Source organism: Thamnophis sirtalis, unplaced genomic scaffold, assembly GCF_051295495.1.
Source record: "Thamnophis sirtalis isolate CommonGarterSnake01/CBP01778 unplaced genomic scaffold, rThaSir2_p1.2 scaffold_15, whole genome shotgun sequence".
In the NCBI taxonomy this organism is placed as follows: domain Eukaryota; kingdom Metazoa; phylum Chordata; class Lepidosauria; order Squamata; family Natricidae; genus Thamnophis; species Thamnophis sirtalis.
In genome coordinates, this window is record NW_028261395.1 from 21,483,735 (window position 1) to 21,509,580 (window position 25,846).

At 40.0% G+C, this 25,846-nt stretch overlaps 1 protein-coding gene across 7 annotated transcripts in view; it reads right to left on the reverse strand.

The window, feature by feature from the left end:
- Positions 1 to 25,846, reverse strand: part of GRID1 (glutamate ionotropic receptor delta type subunit 1) — a 763,397-nt gene that overhangs the window by 160,681 nt on the left and 576,870 nt on the right. The window lies entirely within an intron of this gene.

Sequence of the window (25,846 nt, forward strand, 5' to 3'; positions counted from 1 at the left end):
ATGTTTGGACTGCATTTGACATTTATGTCCCCCTCCCAAGGCACTAAGACAGAGAGATGTTATTGTTTAAATGGCACAGGTAAATTGTCTATGGAGATTTTCAACCATCCAGGTAATGATTGCCTCAAAGGTGCTTTTTATAAAGGCAACTAAATTATATTTTTTTCATGAAGAAGATGACATTTTACTTCTCATCCAAAAAGCTTCATTAATTGTCATGAACACACACACATGCACAGACAGACAGACAGATTGTTAGTTGTGACTCCTGGTTCCACAGGAATACTTCTAGAGGTTGCTTTAATTGATGGTATGATTTTAATCCAAATGACCTCTTGGGGAATTGTATACTGCTCAGAGTTGGCAGACGGAGTGCCCTATAAGCCCTGCAAATAAACAAACACACAACAGCAACACACCAACGCGCCCTGCCATCCTCCCAAATTCCACAGCAAATTCGTATGCAGAATGCACAGTGTCTGGAGAGTGTTGATTACCCATATAGTTACAAATCATCTTGCTGGGAACAAGAAGGATAAGATTACATTTTCCACAGCCCGCTAAATCTCAGTTAAAGGACTTCGCTGTATTACAATTATAGCTTGCTACACCTTCTTTGAATGATCTTACTGCGCTTCTACCTTCACGAGCGTTCAGGAATCCCTATTGCAAATGATATATGAAACACTATGCACTGAGCTATTACCGTATGTTGAAATAGAAAAGAAATGTTCAGGAAATATTTGGCTCTAGACATCTAAATGAAACTTTAAACCGTTACAAGCTGGTCTGTTTGCATAATATACACAATATTTATGCATACATTCACACCACGTCCTTTGTGTTTGAAATGCAGCACAGGTAATCAATTTGTTTAGAGAATGACCATCAGTGGACAGTCCAAATGAAACACATGTTCTCCTACTTTTAATACAGCTCCTGCAAGAATTACAGCAGGAAAGGAACCATCTGCTCTCTGTCGTTTATTAACTGCGTAGAATAATCCAACCCTCCAAAGAAACGAATTGCACATCACCCCTTTTAAAAGAAGAGGGGGAGAGAAAATATCTTCTTGCTTATTATGGAAAGTGTGTGGTCATAAAAATCAGCAGTCATAAAAGATGAAATTAAGGGATGCTGTAAAGATTTCATGAAGCCAAAATATCTCAAACCGCAGTGATGTCCAATTCCATAGAAAAATGCTTCTCCACCCTTTAGGTGATGCTTTTCCAAGTAGTTAATTCACACTCAAAAGTTAATATCTATATTTGCTTAAATATGAGGTCTGCTATTGTTCTGTTTTCTCTCTTGGATGTATCAAATCCAGGCCCCAAAGGTGCTGTTTCAAAGGGCAACTGGACTTTTTTTCCCCCTTGAAGATCTTTCACTACTCATTCTGTTTACAATACTGTCCTTTCAGCAGTTCCAAAAAGGCTCCACATCCATTTGCACTGTGCAGGTGACCTTGAGGGCACAAATCATCTTCCAAGTGGCCTCAATGACTCTCAGAAAGAGTGCTAATGACCAAATGACTGCAAAGAATATAAATCCTTCCATTTTTCACCATTCTCCACCAATGAGGACCCAGATTGTTGGGGAGCCCACCACAAGAGTATAAACTCTGCTGGAGCTGGCAGCAGAGTCAGAGAGTGAGGAGGTTGAGGAGTAACATGGGCCAGTCCTGAGGGTTGAGGAAAACTCGGACGAGGGCTCTGTGTTGGAGGCAGAGAGTAAGTTAGACAGCAGTGAGGCAGAAGAACAGCTGGAGCCTGTTTCCAGTGCACACATGCACAGAGCTGCCAGAAGACAAGAAAAATTAAGAAAGCAGGGTCGACTTAGGTATAAACACACACCTTGGAGGTGATTGGCCCCTCCAATAGGAAACAAAAGAGGAACGAAGAGGGAGTGGGATTTTGCAGGAAGCAATTCATTCAGTTGGTCGGTTCGAGAGTGGAAAGTGTGACTTTAGGAGACTCTGTGCCAAGTTTTGCTTTTCCCTGTGTTTGGATACTAATTATCTGGCAGCTCTCCAAACGAGATAAAGTTCGTGTTGATAAATATTCCTCTGAAAGACTGTTTGCTAAGCCTTGCTGACTGTGAATGAAAGGAATTCACAATCGTGTAAATAAAAGAGGCTTTGTAGGGACTAAGACTTTGTTTTTTGTTTTCTACGGAAGTCTGGCTCAGAGCATATACTGTATTTGTCACTCCATAAGATGCACCTAGGTTTAGAGGAGGAAAACAAGGGAAAAAAACCAGGCAGAGCCTGTGAGGACCACAGATAGGTGTCCACTCATGTGCCAGTTCTGTTTACCGACTCCTGCACTGCAAAAAAGAGACAGAAGAGGCGGGCAATGACAGACAGAAGAGGTGGGGTTCAGCACTGTAAAAGGACCCCACCACAGTGGCCTGGCCTGTGACGCAATATTCACTCCATAAGACACACAGACATTCCCACTCACTTTTTTTGGGGGGGGGGGAGGGCGTGTATCTTATGCAATGAAAAACGTCTAAGCGCTATTGCTATTCAGTCAGAACTGAAGAAGCTTCTTGGATGAGAAGTGAAATGTCTTCAAGGACAGGGGGAAAAAACAAAGTCCAGTTGCCTTTTGAAAAAGCACTTTGGGGAAACCATGACCTGGTTGTCCACAGACATTTATCAAATCCAGTGTTCCAGTTGTGTGGCTCCCACTGAATCTTTCATGTTGTAAGATGTCAAAGAAATAGCTGGGCTTAGATAACTAATTTAAAGTTGTATTTTGCTGCTTATTGACTAGAATGGATGAAAGAATGGATGACTCTGAGAAATAGGAGATTATTGGAGCTGGATGGACATGATTTGAGATGGCACAGCTACTTATGGTATGATAAAGGTAAACTTAGTACATTGTCAAAATCATTCTGTTTGGCATGCCCAGTGGCGGGCTGTAAATTTTTTAACAACCGGTTCTCTGCCCTAATGACTGGCTGGGTGGGCATGGCTGGGCAGTTGTGACCAGGGGCATGGCAGCACTCAATCTCCTGCAGCACTCTGCCAATCAAAAGGGGTGCGGGGGTTAATTACAAAGCTTTACTTTGTGACATCCACATTCGGCAAGCAAGGGGTGTGAATTGCACAGAAAGTACACTTTTGTTTGGTTATGAAGAAATATCCCCCAAGTCAAATGTACCCTAAATGTAGACTGACTTTTAGCTATGCATCTTCCCAGCAAACAGCAAATTTTGAAACTTCAGGTAAAGAGGATTAATTGTAGGCTGAGTAACCACAGTTTGCATGTTGGAGGTTCCTAAAGGAATGCTGGAAAATTTTTAGGGAGGGGTACAGAGAATAACCCTTCTCTGCCTGAGGCTGTAGAGACCTGGCACCAATCAAAACACTGTGAAGCAACTGATCAACACTGACATGGTAGTCCACTAGTACATGAAAATAAGAGCAAACTACACTCCCTTCTAGTACGGATGATGTTACCTAGTTTGGTAATGAAACATCTGGGTCATGGGGGTGCATGAGGGGGGGGGAGACAGTGGTGGGATTTTCCAGTTCATCAAACTGAGCAGAATCTTAACATCCAGTTCATTTGAACTGGTGCAAACCAGCTGAAGCTCACCACTGGGCATCCCATCCTGAAAGTTTGGAATTAGCCAGAATTTCATTCACCTAAAATTGGAAATTGGAAATATGTCCCCTCAAACGTAGAGATCATAAAAAAGGTGCTAGAATGAGCGGAAATGGATAAATTAACAATGGAACTAAGGGATAGAGAGGAAACAGTATTATAAGACATGAAATAGATGGTATAATTGGCTACAAAGGAGATATAAAATTAATGCATAATGAATGCATAGAAAGTATAACAAAAAGAAATGGTATATATTTAAAAAGTAACAGAGATGTAAATGTTGTATATAATATAGAAATGAATAATTATGAAATAAGGAGGTATATGTATAAAACAATAGGCCTTAGCATGGAAAATTCAAAATTGGGGGGAGGGAATACCAATAACAGAAAGCTGTAAAAGTGTAATTGTGATTTTAATGTTTAAAAAACGTTGAATAAAACTTATTTTTAAAAAGAAAGAAAGTTTGGAATAGACGTCAAGCAAGATTGACTCCTGAGACAGACCCCAATATTTTTTTTTTAAGAAGAAAAATGATAGTTGCACAAACTTGGTTGACCTACGCTGATTTATTGACTTTCTGGAATGAGAGCCTAAATTAAAAACCAGAGAAGGACTGGAAGTGGAAGGTTATATTTGTCAAATGGTTGGATTACACTCAGTTGACAGAGAAATTAGCAAGAAGAATTTTGTTTTTTTATAAATGAGAAAAAGTGATTTTGAATTGGATTTCTGTATTCATGCTGAACATGTTATTGCTAAGATGTACAAACTTTTATTGAAAAAGAATATGGAAGATGAATGTGTTAAAGATTTTATGATTAAATGGATGCAACAAAATGCTTGATCAATGGGAGAATATGTGAAGTAAGAATTTGAAATGTATGCTGAATTACAATTTAAAGGAGAATTTATATAAGATGATGTACGATGATATTTAATATCCTGATACATTGCCAAAGATGCATAAGGGTGTGTCAAATATATATTGGAAATACAATAAACATAAAGGTGGTTTTACCAACTTGGTGGACATGTAAGAAAGCTAAGTAATATTGGGTCATATATGTACTTTAATTCAGAGAATTATTACAATAAATATATAATTGAATCCGGAGTGTTTTTTTTTCTTTTAAAGGTTTGATGGATAAACAGCTTGAAAAAAATGGGACTTTGTTTTTATGTGTGACAACAGCAGCAAGAAATAGGAGGGTTTACAAAGTCCACAATGGAAGAACAAATGGTGAATTTAATAGAGTTGGTTGAGATGGTGAAACTTGACTAATGAAAGAAAAGACTTTGTCTAGCTTTGTTTCTAATTGAAAACTACTTTTGGACTTTGTGCTTGAAACTATGATTTTTTAACTCTGGGATTTGACAATTACAGTTGTTTATGATTATAGAAATACTGTGTATCATTTGTTAATTTTAGAGCGAATTTAAAAGAAGGTGCTGGGAAGAATAAACCTTTAGTCTTAGTGACCAAGTCAGATTGGATCTTGCAAAAGATTAATGTATTTTCTCTTTTTATCTGTACTGAAGAAAGTTAGAAGTCTTTTCTATATTTTTCTTCCCTTTTTTCCCCTGCATCCTCAGTTTTGCTTTTTTCTCTCCCTGACCTCCTTTTTCCTTTCTGTTCCTTTGTACTTTATCTTTTGTTGAAACTTAATAAATCCTTACAGAACCACTGAATCCTTCAAGATGTTTTCAATCCCACAAAAATAGTACATTTGTTCTTGGAGCTCATCTATTCTTCAAGAAGTTTTCCCATTTTTTTTAAAAAAAACTATCATTTTTCAAATATTTATCTCTTTTTTTGTTTCATGCATGATTGATTTAAGAGGCAGATTGCAATCCCAATTCACTTCATGCCCATCATGATCTATCTACACACAACGTCTTCGGAGTGCAAAATCACTATTCTGCTATCTTTACTTTCAAATTATGATTTCCTCTAATGTATCTATGATTTTCACTGTTGCTGATACTTAAATTGCATATTTGCTAATGTGGGTAAGTGTTCTGAATAAATAGCCTGGCTAAAATTATTGTTCCCCAGAAGTACAGGCAGTACCTTAGAATTTAAAACACAAAACACATATCTACTCCTATCATTGATTGACTTTTGATTTCATGTTTCTCGTGTTTTTGAAGTAGCTTATGACAGCAGGAAGTGAAAAAGAGAGAGGCGAGAAGATTGTATCTGGACATAAAGGAATGCCAAAAGAAAGAATAAAACCTAAATAAATAAGAAATTGCTACCAATACTTAAAAAATAATCCTCATATTTAGAATCAGCTCCTTAAGAAAGATCCTCTACAGAAAAGCTTACAGATCACAAAGAATTAGCAGCAAAGGTTTTATAATAACTAGTGCAGTGGTGGGTTCCTAACTAGTTTGCTACCGGTTTGCTGAGATGGCGTTTTGCATGTGTGCTGCGTGCTTCGCTCGTGTGCACGCCCGTCACGCATTGCTGTGCATGCACAGTTGACTGAAAACTGCTCTGCACATGCGCAGAAACATGCCGTCAACAGCAGAAGAGACCAGGGAACTGGTTCGGGGGTGTGGCAGGCCAGGGTGGATGCTAGTTCCAGCAACCTAGGCTGCCATACCATTACAGGTTCAGCCAAATTGATCCAAATTGGTAGGAACCCATCATTGAACTGGTGGAGAATCTGCTATAAGATTGTATTATCAGGCAAATGAATGGTCTACAGAGAACAATGGTTCCCTTGGCTAGGAAATGAAGATGAGCACCATCCCAAATGTAGAACTGAGCAGGGGAAACCTTTACTTTTTTTTATTTAAGCTAATTAAATAAAACCAATTAAAAATAGTTCCTGGAATCTTGACCATCCTATTCTTTTTGTAAAGTTTTTTACTTTTTCATTTTCATAACATATAATTACATGTATATTATTACATAGCCAGCATCGTATTGTATTATTAAAAGTTTACATCAATTCATCTTACCATCAACTCCCAAAAACAATTATTGGCTCTTCTGCTTTCCATACACCATGTTTGTACCTTATTCATCACTTTCTTCTCCCTTTCTCCTCCCCTCTCCCTACCTCCTTTCTTCCCTCTGTCATCCTTCTCTAATTTCCCTTCCTCTCTCCTTCTCCTCTCCCCCCTTTCCACTCCTTCTTTCTCTCCTTCCCCCCATGCCCTATCTCCCTCTTTGCTTACCTCTCTCCTTTTCTTCCCAATCTTCATCTCATTTACTTGCTGTATTTCAGCTTCTGAGCGAGCTCCATTTTAAGTTGAGACCATCCTATTCTGAGCTGCCTCCTTTCTTGATTTATACCTGTCTTTCTCAACCTTAGTATTCTGACCAAGGTTTCCCAAGAGCACGAAGCAAACGCCTTGTCCCGACAAAAAACAACAACACCCTTTTATTAATTTGCTGTGAATTCTGCTCATTCACATCTATCAAAGTCTTTTCAAGGGAGGATTTACAGTCACAGACCTTATCTGGCTTGGACAGCTGACAGGCTAATATCTGCAAAACTTGGCAAGGCGTCTCGGAGAGTCACGAACCAATTAAGCGAACTAATTGTCTCCTGCAAACTCCACTCCCCTTTTGCTCTTCTTTTAGTTCCTCTGGGAGGGGTCACTCATCTTCCACCTGTGGCCTTACTCCAAAGTTGACCTCTGTTGTGTAGCTGTTCCCTTCGTCTGGCAATTCTGCACCTGTGCACACTGGGAACAGGTTCCAGCTGTTCCTTTGCCCATCTGATGTCTGACTCTGAAGGCAGCTGATAACTGGCATATGGCTCTGCCCCCCTCACTGCCTCTGACACAGAGCCCTCATCAGATTTTTCCCCAGACTCCAGAACTGGCCCATGTTCCTCCCCAACCTTCTCGCTGTCTGACTCTGCTACCAGCTCTGTTGGCCGCTGGCAGGCCACAACACTTAGCAACATTAAGATGGGTAGGATTCTACCAGTTCGGATCAGTTCAGGTAAACCGGTAGCTTTGATTATCAACTGGGAGCGAACCTGTTTGCTCTGACTTTGAAGTGGGCCTGCCTGCCCGCCCCTGCACTATACTCACCTATATTTCCTTTTCCGAAGCCCAGCTGATCGGCACAGCAGAATGGATTGCCCTGCCTCAGCCGCTTTCCTCGCCAGCAGTAATGTGGAAAGTGAGTTTTCTTTAAACTGTGCACGTGTGTACAGTGCAGGAAGCGGGCACTCAGTGAACCGGTTGTGAAACCGGTAGGATCCCCTCACTGGTTGAGGTCCATCTATTTTAACATGGTCCAGGTTGAAGAACATTGTTTTATAATCTTTCAAAATTGCTCTTCCTGAGCCAACTTCCTTTGGGTTAGGGTAGTTCTACACTTTTCCTTAGCTTTTTCAAGATTGTCTCTTGGTAACACATTAATTGACACTGTTTTAGCTATCACTTACTCAGCTACTCCATTCCTCCTTTACCTCTACAAGGGGAAAGTTTTAATTTGGGATGAGAATAGAACCAAGCCCACAGTTCACACTTCAATAGTTCCAAAGGCATATGTCTGAAAGAGAAGTGAAGATACAGAGGACCTCTTGGCTAGCTAACATTAGAATTGCTGTGGATGCCTGTTTCCCACCATTTATCTGGACAATCTGACCCCTCTCCAAATGCCTCTGATTTACGTACTTAATGAAGTGAAATTAATTTACAGTAATAGGACATTTTCAGCAGTGCTATCTGCAAAAAAAAAAAAAAAGAGAGAGAGGGAGAGTTTAATATGGGAAGAACAAATGGCCTTTTTATGCAAGAGTGACTGCAACCACTGTGAGGAAATTCGAAAGGACATCACACCTTTAGAAGTAAGAGGATGTATGAGCCAAGATAGTATGCTGCAATAAATAAAGCAAATTGCCAGATGTATAATTGGAGCTGAAAGATACAGTGGAAATGCAACTGTCAAGTTGTGTGCTGAGCAATTATCACTCAAGAATTGGGTTGGATTTACATGTCTTCTTTGTGAGCCAATTCACTTAGTTTTCGGCAGGCATATGCGCAACAAGCGCAGCATCAAAAGATACCACAGAAATAGGGCAGATTCTGTGATATTTCCTGGACAGAATTAGAGATTAATATTCCTCTAGATCCTCATCTGAAGTTTTGGCAGCTTTCCAGATTGCCTGAAGCTTTCATTAAACCCTCTTACACATCATACTTACATGAACAAGCAATATATTTTCCTTTGCTACCTGTATTCTCATGATACTGTATCTCCACATTTTAGCACCTGAGCACTTTTGCATTTTCGTATTTGTCATTTTTCATAACAAAGCCTCTACATCTTCCTAACTCAGCTCTTCTGTACCATGTCAAAAGTCTTATGACAAAATTGGGTTGTCAAAGACAATCTCCTGTTCAAATATACAACCATGTGAATCCCTCTAGAAGATAACTGACAACCTCAAAATCCATAAAAGTGTATCTTCACAAGGTCAGAATAACTTAAGGAACATTTAACGGCAAATGAATGGCTGGGTAATCAAAACACGATGATATTTGAATTGACAGATGAATTTCGATGGGACTGAACTTCTCAGAATCGGGAAAGGAAAGGTCACATTTAAATTTCTTCTAGAAATTGGTACATCTGCCAAATCTCAATATCATATACTTCATTTTTTGAAGTGAAGGGAGCTGGAAGATCATTCTGTGTTCCTATGACATTGACTTCTTCTAGTTTGTGTTCGGAAGCAGGTAATCTTCTGCTTGATCTAAAGCCATGATGGCAAACCTATGGCATGCATGCCAGAGGTGGCACGTGGAACCCTCTCTGTTGTCAGCTGCCCTTCTGGTTTCCAGCGCACCTTTCATGGATGCCAGAGTGCCAGAAACCCAAAGACCAGCTGCCCTGTGGGCATGCATGTGCCAGCCAGCTGGTCTTTGGGTTTCCAGCACTCCAGCGTGCGTGAAGACCAGTTGGCCAGCGTGCATGTGCACACCGGAAACCCAAACACCAGTTGGCTGGAGTGCACATGCACATTGCTGTCTGGTCTTTGGGTTTCCAGTGCTCTGGTGTGCGCACATGTGTGTGCATTCCGCTTTGGGCACTCAATGCCAAAAAGGTTAGTTATCATTGATCTAAAGATTATTACTTGAACCAGCAACTGACAAACAGGAGATCTGGAAGGCGAGATGGCTCACCTTGCCTTTTCTTGTCATCTGTGTAGATGTTATTCCTCCTTTCCTGAAAAAAATCTGCCACCTATTAATTTCCGTCAAGTGGATCTTCCCACCTATATCACACATTGAGTAGGCTCTCTATTAATGTCAACTTTTCAAATGTGAGTTGCAATCCAATTACAGTCTGAGCACTAAACGGTGACAACTCTTAAGAGTTTAATTTTTTCCCCCGGACCCTCCTGCTCACATCTCTGCCAATCTTGACTTTCTCTCACAATCTTCCTTGCCGCATATCATCCTGTTCTCTAAAGGTCTCAGACCTTTGGATGGGTTGAAATTTGAAATGTATTTTGAAACAGCTGTGTACTCCACTGTACAGCTGGAGTTCTCACTGGGCTGCTTCCTTTCAACTCAGTCTGAAAGAGGCGCTATTACAAATACTGAGGATAGGGTAAAGGTGGAGGGAAAACACACCAATGTAACTCTTATGTATACCTTTTACGAACTCTTGTTATTATTCTAAAATGTAGGTACAGTACACAGACACACACAGACACACACACACACACACACACACACACACACATACACGTGTATTTAGGAGAAGACATCTGTTCTGGCCTAGGCTTCCCCAAACAGCACGAGGCAGAGTCCTGGTCCCGACAAAACACCTTTTATTAAATGAATGTGAATTCCTCTCCTTCACATTCGGCAAGGCCTGACAAACAGTCTTTCAAAGGAATATTTATGACTACAGACCTTATCTATTTTGGAAAGCTGCCATGTAAATATTTTCCAAATGAGATGCTGGGCAAGGAAAGACTGGTCACAGAGTCTCTGAGCTGCATGGACAGATCTTCACACTCCTGAAACTAATCTGACCGAACTAATTATTTCCTGCAAAAACCCACTCCCCTTTTGCTCTTCTTTTATTTCCTATGGGAGGAACTAATCGCCTTTCACCGGTGTCTTTACTCCCAAGTCTACCCTGATTTCTGAGCTGTTCTTTTCTTCTGGCAGCTCTGCACTTACAGACACTGGCAACAGGCTCTAGCTGTTCCTCTGCCTCACTGCTGTCTAGCTCCGTAGGCACTTGATCACTGCCAGACGGCCTCGGCCCCGTCTCTACCTCCGATGCAGAGCCCTCGTCCAAGCCTTCCCCAGCCTCCAGGACTGGCCCATGCTCCTCCCCAACCTCCTCACTGTCTGACTCTGCTGGCAAGCCACAACATCCGATTCTTCTACCCCATCCTGGGTTAGGGTATCTTCAGTCCCTCGCGAGTTTTGTTCTTGGTTAGATTTCCCAACTTGTTTTTTTAACTGCTTTCTTTTTTAATTTTTATTTAGTTATCTGTTTACTCTGCTTCTACTAATCTGATGGTCTAAATTGAACAAATTCAAGAAATGGTGACTATGATTGTGCTTTTTTGCATTGTTTTTTGCATCTAGTTGAACTTACAGGTTGCTTTTTGTTTTACTTGGGATAAAAATGGTATGTTTTCCATAGTCTTCTCTTTATGTCCCTGCACACCAGTGGTGGGTTTCAAAAATTGTTTGAACCTACTCTGTGGGTGTGGCCTCTTTGTGGGAGTGGCTTGCCGCCCATGTGACCGGATGGGAATGGCTTGCTGCCCATGTGACCGGATATGAAGATGCCAACGACACTTGTCAGAACCACCTTAAATTACCTCACACACAGCACTGGCATGCATAAGAATATGATGTAAACTTGTTTTTTAAAAGGCATCTTTGGTTTGCGTTAAAACAACTTCAACACACGCAATGTTCTGATTGCACCACAAATGCAGTAGTCATCCTTACCTTTCACAGACGCACTGAGTTTTATACATATGAGCATGATAGTGTAGAATAATCATATCCAAGGACCAGTGGTGGGTTTCAAAAAAATTTGGAACCTCTTCTGTAGGTGTGGCCTGATTTCCGGGTCCACTGGTGGAACCTCTTCTAACCGGTTCGGTAGATTTGATGAACCAGTTCTACCGAATAGGTGCAAACTGGTAGGAACCCACCTCTGCTGCACACTGAAACCTGAGCTACAGTACAATGCTAACCACTGGGTGAACTCCAGGGCAGAAAGGTGGATTACTTCAAACTCAAAAGAGCATTTAAGGAAAAAAAAAACCTAGCTGTTGGAGTTGCCACTGAAAATGGCATAATCATGACAAATTTTCCACTCCTTGACCATATAATTTCATATAATTCACTACTACACCAGGTGGCAGCTGCTAGCTAACCTTGTCTGATAGTAAACACCTAAGTAAGCTCAGCCATAGTGCAGGCTTAGCAAATACACCACATACAGTACTGCACGTCTGCAAGGGAAGAGCAAAAATTACTGACACTGATAAATAACATGGTTAGTACAAAAGTCAGGACCTTTTGCTTTCTTAACATGGATGTTGTTATCTTCATTATTTCAAAACAGGAGGCGAAGGAGAAGGAGGGGGGTTTAAGCACATATATTTTAAAAGCTCAGATAATTATTAACAAATGGTTGAAACTCCATGAAAGAATAAGACAGCGTGGAAGGAATAATGCTATTTCTTTTTAAGAAATGGTAATTATTAGAGCTAAGTGAACTCCAACCTTCTGTTCTCTTTCAGCTCCTGCTGATGCTGCATTTATGTCAAGGGAATATTCTCTAGTTATTTCCTTTCAAATTAGCTGGTTGCTTGGAATACGAGCTGGCAGGCAGCGAAGTCAAGTATAAGTGCCTTGGCACAAAATCCAAGTATACAAACACATACATTGTGGATCCCTTTGAGGATTTGATTCAAGTCGCCTCCATCCTGCCATTTGTTTTAACACTGTACTGCTTATGGCTTAATGCTCCAGAGTAGGTCTATCCCACATTAAGAATCCCAGCTGATTTTACCTGGAAATTTTACCTTGAGATGACAGGCAAAAGGAGGAAAATATGCCTTTATCCTGAGCCTTCCAGGTCAGCAGAAACAAAAAAAACCAGATGAGTCTGTTCGCCCTGCAGAATAAGTTTTTACTGGCCTTGAATTAAAGAGAGCTAAAGATTTAGAAGAGCAGGGGTGGGCAATTATGGCCCCTTTGCTTCAACTCCCAGAATTCCTGAGCCAACATTCTATTAGTGAACCCTTGCTGGTCAGGGAATTCTGGTAGTTGAAGTCCACACAGCTTAAAGTAGCCAGGCCTGAGAAACTCTGCGTTAGAGTGAAACCCAAATGACATGACAGAAAGAATCAAACAACTGTACTGGGGGGGGAAGTCTAAACTCTCTGTCACTGATGTGATTTCAATCTTCCTATCATGGCTGGTCTATTTTCACAGTTGGGGATAAAATAACTACTTAGCACAAAGACCTCTTTATCCCTTCAGTGCAGCTTAGGAAACAGGTTTCCCTTTCAACACCCACCCCTCCCCACAAAAGAAATATCACTGAAGAAAGGGGTGCTATTATCTCTCCTTCCAGGGTTTCCTCATCTGGATTTTATTTTGATTTTGGGGATAGGATAGATGGATGGAAAAATAGATAGATAAATGATAGATAGATAGATAGATAGATAGATAGATAGATAGATAGATGATAGATAGATAGATAGATAGATAGATACTGTAGATGAGAGGAGGGGGGGCAGGCAGGCAGGCAGATTATAGATGGATGGATGGATGGATGGATGGATGGATGGATGGATGGATGGATGGATAGATGATGGATGATGGATAGACAGACAGACAGACAGATGATAGAGAGTTGTCTCTGTGTGAAAATCACTTCATATGCTTTCCCCATCTTACTTCTTAGAGATCTCTTGTGCACACTTATTACACTGTACAGACCACAGAAACAGAACATCAGATCACCATTGCTTCCCTCCTACAGGTCACAGTTCAAACCCTTCAAGTACATTATTAATAAACTAGAACCAAACAATGATGCAGTACTGCATTTTGTGAGGAAGTAGCTCCCAATCATGACTATGCAATCAGCCACCCAGCCTGAAGCAGATTTTCACAAGCAATAAGAAACAACAAATCAATGTGCTAATATGAGAACCAGACCCTGCAACAAACCAGGATGTCTATTTTGCCACCAGAACTACTCCAAGGAGGTCACTAGAGGCCCCAACAAACAAACAAACAAACAAACACACACACACACACACACAGAATCTCAGATTGCCTCACAAACACAGTATGTATGTATTTGCTTGTAAGGAGGCTGAAAAACATACTGGTAAGTACCTAAACCTCTGCTTAAATTCCTGAAAGGTTACAATATTTATTTTTAAAAGGCCACTGTGGACATAATGACAGGCAGGGAACCAGGGAAAACTAGAAAACAATTGTATAATTTTTACTCTCATATTTTCTACTGTGCTACATTTTATATGAATGTGATTGCTGCCTTCCCCCCTGATTAGGACGAGCATGACATTTTCACTAGAAAACAAACCATACTCCAAGAAACTATTAATGTGTCCTGCTTCAACAGTTAACATTTTCTCTCTCCTTACACAAAACATATTCCCCAAATATTGATGTGTGAACGGAGTTTACAGACCTTTGAAGCTTAACTGGGTTCTTTCTGGAGTTGGCTTTGCTAGCAGTGTGGTCTCACTTGAAGTAAAAACCGCTACTACTCAAAAGCTACTCAGCAAAGGATGCCTCACTGTTAGATAAGCTCCCCGTTGGGAGAGCGAGTACGTTCAGAGAAGCGTTGTGAGAGTTTTGTTGGAGAACACACAAACCAGCATACAGAGACACTGAAGTTTAAATAGGCTTTTACTTTCATGAAAATAGAGGTATCACAGTCCATCAAACAGTCCAAGTCATACACGGATAAGACAGTCAGTCATCAATGTCTTTCAGTTAAGGGATAATCCAAATAACATAGTCCAGTATCATATAATCAGTCCGGTACACAAAGTTTGCTAACAGTTGCAAAACTTACAATAGCTCATGGCACTCAGATTAGATCAGCCCAGCATCTAACGAACAGAGAGAGAGCTAACAGTCATTCTGGCTCCCTCTTATGGCCGATTGAGGAAAACAGCAACCAATCACATTTTACAGTATGTTTTAAAGAAACAGGTATAGCATTGTTACATGATTTATATATTGCCAACCCAACCGTTAGAATTATATTCCTAACATCCATCTAATGCAGATTAAATGTCATTTTCTGTGAATGCTATTAGGTTTGAAGTACCCTGTGTAGCCTATTTGCCTGTAATGCTCCAATCCATCTGTTGAGCCCAGCTCCTTTGCTTTTCATAAAGTGAGCATTAGCACCCTGTAGTAGATCACATTTAGTCCGCAGGAGTGATATTTTCCTCCTAGTCTTATTCTATTTATTTATACTGGGATAAATTTGATGTTTTCTAATGGGTTTTTCTGTGTGATTACGAGGACTTAACGAAACACATCGTGAATAGCAAAGATTTTATTTGGCACATTTAAAATTGAGGTGAACCACACAAATCTCAGGATGGTATGTCCAAAATCCACCATTGGTCAATACTATCCATACCATTAGGACAAAATCAGATTGGGTCAGCAAAATAAGTAATGAGTAAGGTTTAGAGAATGGAGACTAGAATTATGTATGAAATCGTAACAGTGAAAACATGTAAGGCAAGAACAATGCCCCAGGGGGGCATTTGCCCAGGTTCGCCTGGTGCGCCAGTTGCGACCCTACCTGAACCGGGAGGCCCTCACAACAGTCACTCGGGCCCTTGTGACCTCTAGGCTGGAATACTGCAATGTGCTCTACATGGGGCTGCCCTTGAAGAGCATCCGGCGACTTCAGCTAGTCCAGAACGCAGCCGCGCGAGTGATTGTGGGTGCACCTCGGTTCACCCACATAACACCTATCCTCCGCGAGCTGCGCTGGCTACCTGTTGATCTCCGGGTGCGCTTCAAGGTGCTACTTGTCACTCATAAAGCCCTTCATGGTAGTGGGTCTGCGTACTTGAGAGACCGCCTTCTGCCAATTACCTCCCTGCGACCAATTAGATCACATAGATTAGGCCTCCTCCGAGTTCCATCTGCCAGTCAGTGCCGACTGGCAACTACACGGAGGAGAGCCTTTTCAGTAGTAGCTCCGACCCTTTGGAACGATCTCCCCGTGGAGATTCGTACCCTCACCACCGTCCAGACCTTCCGCACAGCCCTTAAGACCTGGCTAGTCCGTCAGGCCTGGGGACAAAGATAACTGTCCCCACCCGAATGATGAATGAATGTTGCTTACTATTTTACTTCTATGTATTGTTTGTGTCTATTGTCTGTATACCCCCCCCCTCATTTTATGTAAGCCGCCCTGAGTCCCCTCAGGGAAAAGGGCGGCCTATAAGTATTAATAAATACTCAAATACTCAAAGCAACATGGATGGAAATACGACATCCTTATATTTGTAAATGCTGAATAGACCAATTGTAAATAAGCATGGTGGTTATAATATTGAACTTTATATTCTAGTAAGCATGGCAAACACATTGCCAGGATGGTTACACTGTGTCCAGTTTTTAAATTTCTGTTTAATAAAAAAACTTCTTAATTTTAAAAAAAATGGGTCAGGTTTTCAGCTTCCTAGATTTTTTATTTTATTTTAAAGAGACTAAACGATATAAAAATCAGGGGAATAGATATGTTCAACATAAATAATTGATTTGATCTCATGGCTCTTAGATCTGCAATTGAAATGTATTCCCATACAGAGAGTTTGCAGACTGAATCCCTCAGTTGTTTAGAGCAGATGGCAGCGCCTTCTGTTTAGCGGCTGATCCCTGCCCTGGGCAGCCATTTTTGTCTTGAGATGCTGGGCTGCTATGTTCTCCCTTCGTTAGTTATTGCTGTTTTCTGTATAATCTAGTGAGGGTCCCATTCAGTCAATGATCTATGCTCAACCCTAGCAGCTCAGATGCCATTCAACACTTATCTTTTCCTTTGGGCATCCATTCAGCTTCTGCCCATGTATGCATGCCCTGACATCACCCTGCCAACAAAAGTGCAGGGTATAGTCAAGGCTATGGTTTTCCTAGTTGCAATGTATGGCTGTGAAAGTTGACCATAATGAAGGCAGAGTGCCAATGAATGGAGACCTTTGAACTATGGTGCTGGAGAAGACCCATGCAAGTCCCTTGGATTGCAAGGCAATCAAACTGCTCAGTCCTACAGGAGATCAACCCTGACTGCTCTTTAAAAGGCCAGAAACTGAAATACTTTGGCCACCTGATGAGAAGGAAGGACTCACTGGAGAAGAGCCTAATGCTGGGAACGATTGAAGGCAAAAGAAGAAGGGAATGGAAGACAATAAGGTGACTGGATGGAATCACCGAAGCAGTAGGCGTGAGCTTAAATGGACACCAGAGGATAGTAGAGAACAGAAAGGCCTGGGGGAACATTGTCCATGGGTTGCGATGGGTCGGACACAACTTTGCAACTAACAAATAACAACAACAAATGCATCCCCCCCCCTTGCTTTCCCCTCCTGTAATAGAGTATGTGCGGGACAAAGGGAAGAGAGGCTGCCCAGGAAACAATCAGAGAAGAGAAACTGGAGCTGCCAGTGATTAATGGTCAGAGGAAGAAACTTATAAAGGATCCACCATAACTGATTTGATGGTTAAAACTGGTGGTGAGAAGTTTGTACTTTCAGACTTGCAAGATTGCCGAGGTGACGCAGTGGTTAGGGTGCAGTACTGCAGGCCACTTCAGCTGACTGTTATCTGCAGTTCAGCGGTTCTAATCTCACTGGCTCAAGGTTGACTCAGCCTTCCATCCTTCCAAGGTGGGTGAAATGAGGACCCAGACTGTGGGGGCGATATGCTGACTCTGTAAACCGCTTAGAGAGGGCTGAAAGCCCTATGAAGCGGTATATAAGTCTAACTGCAATTTCTACTGCTAAGATTGTGTTAAAATCTGTTAATGTAGCCTTACAATACTGATTTTTTTCGGAGTATAAGTCACACCGGAGTATAAGACGCACCAAGATTTTGAAGAAGCAAATAAAAAAAAGTTTTTCGTGAAAGCGGGGCCGTTTTTTTAAAACAAAAAAGGGAATGAATAGCCTTTAGGAGGCTTATAGAGTGCTCCTGGGGACTGGGGGGGGGGGGGGAGGCAAAAATGAAAAAAAAAAGCCAGCCTGTTTTTTTGCATATTTTTGTTCTCCCCAGCCCCCAGGAGCACTCTAGAAGCCTCCTAAAGGCTATGCACGGCCATTTTTGCAAAGAGGGTGTGGTTTTGGGAGGCCCAAAATGCTGTACTTAGTGTATAAGACGCACCCAGATTTTCACCCTCTTTTTTGAGGGAAAAGTTGTGTCTTATACTCCGAAAAATATGGTAAGTAGAACTTCTTCCACTTTTGTTTCCTCTCTGATTTACCTAGGAGGACCAACAGTTCCCTGCCTACAATGCTACTATTTTTTTTCCCACTTCATTTTCCCCACATCTTTAAGTTGTAGCATTTAAGTTGTAGTTATTTTTGCAAAGCCAAACTATCAATTCTTTCTTGCTACAAAAATTCCATCTACCTGAAAGAATGAGCTGGCTTCTTGGTTTAATTATTTAGCAATGGAGAGAAAAGAAAAGAAAAAGAAAGGAAAGAAAATAAAAGAAAAGAATAGAAAAGAGAAATTAGGTCTTGTAGCAGCTCTCACAACCCTGTTCCCATCTCACTTCAATCCGGACTGGATTTGAAGAAATAGCTGGGAGCAGCATAGGAGACCAGTACACAATTGCCCTTAATACTGCATAGATCAAATGACACACACAATGTAGGCTCACACAGCCACTGTGAAACTGGGAGGTCTTGTAATTCAGATCTGACTTTTGCCTTGGGCACAAACAGAAGCTCCAGACTGAATGAAAGTAAAGGCATCCTTCAAATGAGCTTAACAACAGCCTGGCAGCTTGCTTGTTGGCCCTGCAGAAACAGTCTGCCATTGCAGGGGCATTTTCATTTCCACTTTGCAGTCTAGCATGGCTACTGTAATCATTTGAGATGCACCAAGAATGGCTAGGTGTTGCTAAAAGTATGGCTGAGTAGATAGAGTAGATAAAGAGTAGAAGAAAAACATATTATCAAGGAAAAAAGGCAGAAAGTATGTTTCAATTACACCTTTCTTGGTGATACCCTCATGTTAATTAATAAGGGGGGAGAGAGAAAGGGAGAGAGAGAAAGGGAGAGGGAGGAAGAGAGATGCTCAACTTTCAAGCAAAGAAGATATTTCAGCAGTAGTGGCATACGACCGGTACGCCCCGGTACAGGTGTACCGGTCCCTGCTGGGAGCACCAGGTACTGTTCCAGTACGGTGCTCCAGAGGGCCCACCTGCCCGCCCTCTTTACCTGTATTTGAGCCAATCAGGGCTTCTACGCATGCACAAGGAGCGTACGGTGCCTGCACAACGCTCCGCCGAGCAGCTGGAGCATCGCAGGGGGTAAGTACCCATGCATGTGCTGCACGCATGCATGTGGTGCACACCGGCCCCGTTGCACCGGGATCCGGAACCCAACACTGTACTGCAATCATTATGACACTGTTAGAATGAGTGCTTGATTGGGTTGGTTTCATTTTGGTTCTGTGAATGCAATTATGGAGAGAGAGAGGGAGGGAGGGAGGGGGGGAGGGAGGGGGGAGAGAGAGAGATGTTCAACTTTCAAGCAAAGAAGATACTGAGTAATTGATTGGGTTGGTTTCATTTTTGTTCTGTGAATGCAATTATGGAGAGAGGGGGAGGGGTGAGGGAGGGAGGGGGAGAGAGGGGGGGGGAGAGGGAACTGTCCCTGCTTTATGCAGCCCAGAACAAGACCTAGCTTGTACAAGTTTTAAAAAAGTGTCTCCATGAAACTGTTAATGTTATATCACTATGATCTAGGACACACACCTATTATAGTAACCTTTTCCACTGAAATTTCTATAGATTTCATGAAATAGAAATTCAGAACAGCTGATCAAACATCTTTGAATGGAAAACATTGCTATATAGTAAAGTGGGAGGAGGGGAGTGTTATTTATTATTTTATGCATGTCTATCCAGAAATGGTATTCAGCCAGTTCCCTCCGGTTTGGGCGAACCAGTAGCAGCAGCTGTAGGAGGCTCCGCCCACCTACCCCGATGTAATGCATGAGCACTGCACATGCACAGAAGGCGGTGCACATGTAAGTGAATCCCACTGCTGCTTCTATCGTATCTCTCATTATTTAATCTCTATTCAAATGATATAATCAGGAGAAATTGATATTTTCAAATGTGATGCACTTATATTTATTTGTATTCCTATGAGCACCAATGCAAAATAGGTAAAGTTGACAAAGCATGATTACCATAATGAATACAGTAACTGTAAAAGATAATTGCATTTTGTATCTAATAGCTGTCACAAATGAAAATAAATAAATAAAGAGCTGCTAATCTTTCTCTCTTTTGTGGATAATTTTCCCCATGTCTTATCTAATGTTTGCATTCCGAGAAGTGAAAAAGTAAATTATATGATTTTTGATCATCTTGGTACATAAAGATACATTTTACCCATAAAGTGGCTTGCTTTTAATGAAGTAACAGATGCATATTAGTTAGTCCCCAAACTTTATATGTACTGAAAACCAACAATAGCACTATGAAATGGGTTAGAGTATGAATGCTCAGTCAAAATCACTTTAGGTCATTCATTCATTCATTCATTCATTCATTCATTCATTCATTCATTTATTTGACTTATATAGCTGTCTATCTCACAACAGGTAATCAGGGATATCCACACAGATCTGTAGCTTGCATGCAATATTCTACAACTTATACCTTGTAGATTATGATGGGATTGAGGGTCCCCAACATACATCCCTGATGACCTTTCATGTAATTAAGTAGGATGATCATCAACATAACTGTTTTATATCAGAGGCATTTACTTTGAAGACTGTGTCACTGAAATGAAGTCAATAGACTTTGAATGCCCAGCATCGCTAGGAATTGGGTGGTATATACATTTAGTAAGTTATTTTCTAAGACATATGATTTTTTTTTCAATTCAATTCAATTCAATTTGAAGTTGTGGTACATATTTCCTATGTAGTAAGGAGCTTATCTCTAAAAATGAAACCAGGTTTAAACCACAATAATCAAGCAATGACCTGTGTTTTTGCAGGAAAGTTTTGCATTGGGAAAAAAAAAACTGCAGGGTGTACTCCTTCCACTTGCTAGAAAAGTCACTTTTTTTTTTACAGAGAAGTCAGTGGTAAAATAAAGATGTATTATTAGTGCATCACACCTATTGCTAAATCCTAGCACAGGGATTTACCAATTTCATGCTTTTCCTTAATCTTTTAAAGTGGAAACACTAAGTTACTAAAAATGTTTTGATATATACATACATACATTGATGTATGTATGTATGTATGTATGTATGTATGTATGTATGTATGTATGTATGTATGTATGTATCAGAGGTGGTATTTAGCTGGTTTGCCCAAACTGGTGGCTGGCCACACTTCCAAATTGGTCCTCCTTTCGCTGGTTGCTCACCCCGCCCACTAAAGGAGGGAAAATGTAGGCGACTGGTGAAGGGAGGGCGGGGTAGATAGGGAGAAATCCCAAAAAAATCCTACGTTTTCCTGTGGGCATGGCTTGGTGGGGGGTGTCATGTGACTGAGTGGGCATTCACACGACTGATGTCAAGTTGGCAATGCCCACTCAATCACATGACCCCCAACTTAGCCATGCCCAACAAAGCAGTAGCAAAAAATTTTGAAACCCACCAATGGTATGTATGTACTATATGTATATGAACTTCATATATATATATATATATATATATATATATATATATATATATATATATATATATATATATATATATATATATATATATATATATATATATATATATATATATATATATATATATATATATTAAGGAGGAGACCTGTGGCATAATGGCTAACACATTTGCCAAAGATGCAATACAGCACAGGTTTGAATCCCAGTAAGGGTATGGCTAGCTGATGAAAGCTAAATAGCTTGAAATAGATCTATACTAGTCTCCCTTTATTTATTTATCAGCACAAATTAAAAAAAACCATATATATATACTATGAAACCGCTTTCTGTTTTGTTTCTTTTATATTATTAGCTCTAATTATTTCTTAAAGATCCTGAATTCAGTCATAGAGAAATTGCTACATTAATTCCATCATAATATGCTTAATTTTCACTTGTGCCATCAAGTCATTTTAGTGACCATATCAATTTTTCCCTGAAGATCTGCCCCGAATCTGATCTTTCAAATCTTCCAATTGCTTGCAAGACATAATGCATTATTTTTTTACCCATCAAAAATTTTCCAAGCTTCCAAATTGTTGGGAGTAGAGGTGTTAAAACAAAGAAAAGGGAGAAGACAGGAACAGAGAAATGTGACAAAAGACTTACTAGGAAAAAATAATCAGATTTCTAGATATGGGAAAATATAAAGTAAGATAAGGGTTTTATTCCTAAATATGAAAATAAAATGTTGTGTCATTTGTAGACAATTTAAGGATAATTTAATCCAAGTTATAGAAAAATAGAGAGGGAACATGGAATATATCTACAATGGGAAATTACTGAGATTTTAAGACAGAATCACAAATTGGGGGCGTGTAAGGATGTATAATTACATAAAGATAATGAGAATAGCTAGGAATTGTAACCAGGTTTACATCTCGACCAAAATTAGGCTGGGGTGGTGGTGGTTTAAAGTACAATGACTATATATGTATACTTTTTTGTTCTATTTTTTTTTCAAGAAAGGATGTTAAAATGAAATATGTATATCGAAAAGGAACTATAAAAACCATCAACATAAAATGGAGCTTGCTCAGAAGCTGAAATACACTAAGTAAATGATAAGAGTGGAAGAAAAGAAGAGACGCAAGGGAAGACGAAAGGAATAGGAGAGAGGGCAAGGAGAGGGGAAGAGGAGGAGAGAAATGAGGAGTGGAAAGGGGGAGAGGAGAAGGAGAGTGGAAGAGGAAGTAGAGTAGGGAAGGATGACGGAGGGAAGAAAGGAGATAGGAAGTGGGAGGAGAGAGAGGGAGAAGAAAGTGATGGATAAGGAGAAACATGGTGTATGGAGAGCAGAAGAGCTAAATAATTGTGTTTTGGGAGTTGATGGTAAGATGAATTGATGTAAACATTTAAGAATACAAAATGATGTTGGCTATGTAGTAGTATACATGTGACTATATGTTGTGAAAATGGAAAAAAAAATACAATTTAAAAAAAAAACTTTTCCAAGCTCACTCAGGAAGAGTTTTCTGAGAACTGTGAAAGGATCTGGGAATGGCATTTGCAAACTGGCTCTGGGATGGAGTTGAAGAGAGTCCAGGTGTCAATCACATTCCCAGATGGGTAAACCTCTTTCCCCTCATGAAGTTAAGCAAGATCCTTTCAGTTTTTGTCTTTATAACCTTTAGGAAACTAAGATGGATCTGTTATCATGCTTAAAGTAGTGCTTAAATATGATTAAACTACTAAATAAGTAGGAATAAATATTGTAACACAGAAAGTTGTACTTCTACTGCAAAGGATCTGTTTCAAATGTAGCAGCCACAACAGCTATTGTGAATACATATACAACCTTCCTTTGGGTCAGAATAATCAACCTCATTCAGCAACCTAAGCTATGGCTGCTTATCTCTTCTTTTTAAACAAAGTTGACTTTTCTTTGAACCACTGAGCAAAACCTACCAACAATTCTCAGACAGTTTTCCAACCTAGCTTTCTACAAGGTGTTGTGCTGACATAGATACTAGTTTACATGATGAATAGTTCAGTTCAATGTCTAGTTGCTAAGTTTAATGAACTGATGCATTCCATTGAAGTGGTCTCTGTAATGTAAACTTTATCCCACAAATGAATAATATATTTGTATAAACATATTCCACATATTTATAGTCAAACCTTAAATTAACCCCTGTCTTAATCTAGGCAAAGGTGCATATCATTAAGCTATCAATCAAAAATCAATTAACACTATTCTCTATCCCAGAATAGAATGCACAGAAATGTAGCTCTAAATATAACCCTAATGTTACAATCTTATTCATGACTAAAATTATGTCAGGTCAATGAAATTCAATACAAATGCTTGCCTTCATAACAAATGTTTCATACAAAAATGTGTTTCTTTACTGATTCTATTACGGTATTTAGAATTGATTTTTGCTGATCATTAACATTATTCTCCCATGTTGCATTATTGGTTTTTTTAATGGATTATTATAGTTTTTTTCTCCTGCATCTGTTCAAAGAATTGGCATGAAAAGGAGCCCAGAAAAATAAAATAGAAAGCAAATTAAAAATAAAATGGTAACATAATACATTAATTGAATAATAAATTTCCATGTAATGAACAGTGTTAGGAAAATAAAATACCCAATTTAAAAAGATGTCTAGAAAATACTTTTTGAAGTAAAGGACCAATTGCCATTCTAAATGTAGCAGGTTCCATAATCCACTCTAAAAAATGAGGTGGGGGGGGGCTTTATTTCAAATTACTTTTCAATTACAAAGAAATTGAATTGTTCATGTTCTTTTAATCTAATACCAACAGTCTCACCAAGTTCTCTTGGCTGCTTTCCGTCAGTGTTTATGAAGGTTACAGCAGTATTTTCCTACTTGTAGATATAAATCATATTTATAGTCTCTCTCAATTACTTGAGCTGTTCAGGAATGTTCTACAAACAGTGGGAATATATTATGTGGCTTTACGAGCAACTGTTTGTTTAGAAATAAGATACGTATTATGGCAGAGGATTCTTCTCAAAAAACCTTATTTACAAAGTCTCCTTTTCACATGCTAACGAGCTTGCTGCAATTATTTATGCCTTCATTTCAACAGGCTTATCCTTTGCTCCAATCTCTGACCAACTCCGAGCAGTTTACTGTTGTACGACAATTAAATAACACAATAACAAACATGCGTAGCGAATCTAAAACTAACAAACATTAGCATCATTAAAGATAATAAGTCTCTTCCAATGCCAAGGATACAAATCATATAAGGAATACAGGCATGAAGGAGGAAATTATTTCAACTTGTATTCCATTCCTACCTTACTCAAATAGTCATGTTTTAATTGCTTTTCTAAATCTCAATCGGGTTGGTCAAGTTGGATCTTCAGAGGCAGGGAGGGCACTTCCAGAGAAGAAAGTCATCCAAGATTACCTCCTCCCAAAGAATTATATAGAATACATTCCTTATAAGAGAGGACTCAACAGAAGTGTAAGGACCAGCCTCTCACCCCTTCAAGAAAGTATAGACTCTCGAAACTTTGTATTTCAAAAAGAACCTTTTATTGAAAAGGGGTGAAAGCAAGCCAAAATTCAAAGCAGGACACGCAGGGCATCATACAACAAGAATAAAGGAAATTAGGAACTCCACCCCACAGTCCGATGTGGATTCTGACAATCCGCAGGTGTAAACAGATAAGAAGAATTTCTCAGGGCCATCTTCCTGCATTGCAATCCACATGGCCCTCCATCCCCCTTCATTCTCCAAGTGGTGAGAACTTTCCAGGCATCTGAGGCACCAAGAATGGTTATAAATCAGGTGAAAGGTTATACAAAAGGACAACACAATGAATAGACTACTTAAGATACAAAGAAAAGAAAGAGAAACTAAATGTATCAAATCCGACCCCCCACTTCTTTTGCTGAAGATTGGCAGATACATGGATCTGACAGGACGCTTTGTTTTCGCCATCAAATTAGGTGAGTAGAAACCATTGGGATTGAACAGTGCAACAAACATACATGTCCTGGGCCATGAAGAACTTCAAAAGTGCAAACCAGCACCTTGAATTAAACCCAGAAGCCAACTGACCACCACTGCATCTCCCAAATATCTGCAAACTGCTGAAAGAGTTGCTTTCTGGACCAACTGTGTGTTTCAAGGACAGCCTCACGGGAAGGCTGGACATTCACAGGATATACAAGTGGTCCTCGACTTAATGGTGCAATGGGAATAGTTTTCTGGTTTAAATCATTATAGTTGTAAGTTGAGGCACTCATGTGACCAGATCTGCTTTTACAACCCTTTTCATTTATTTAT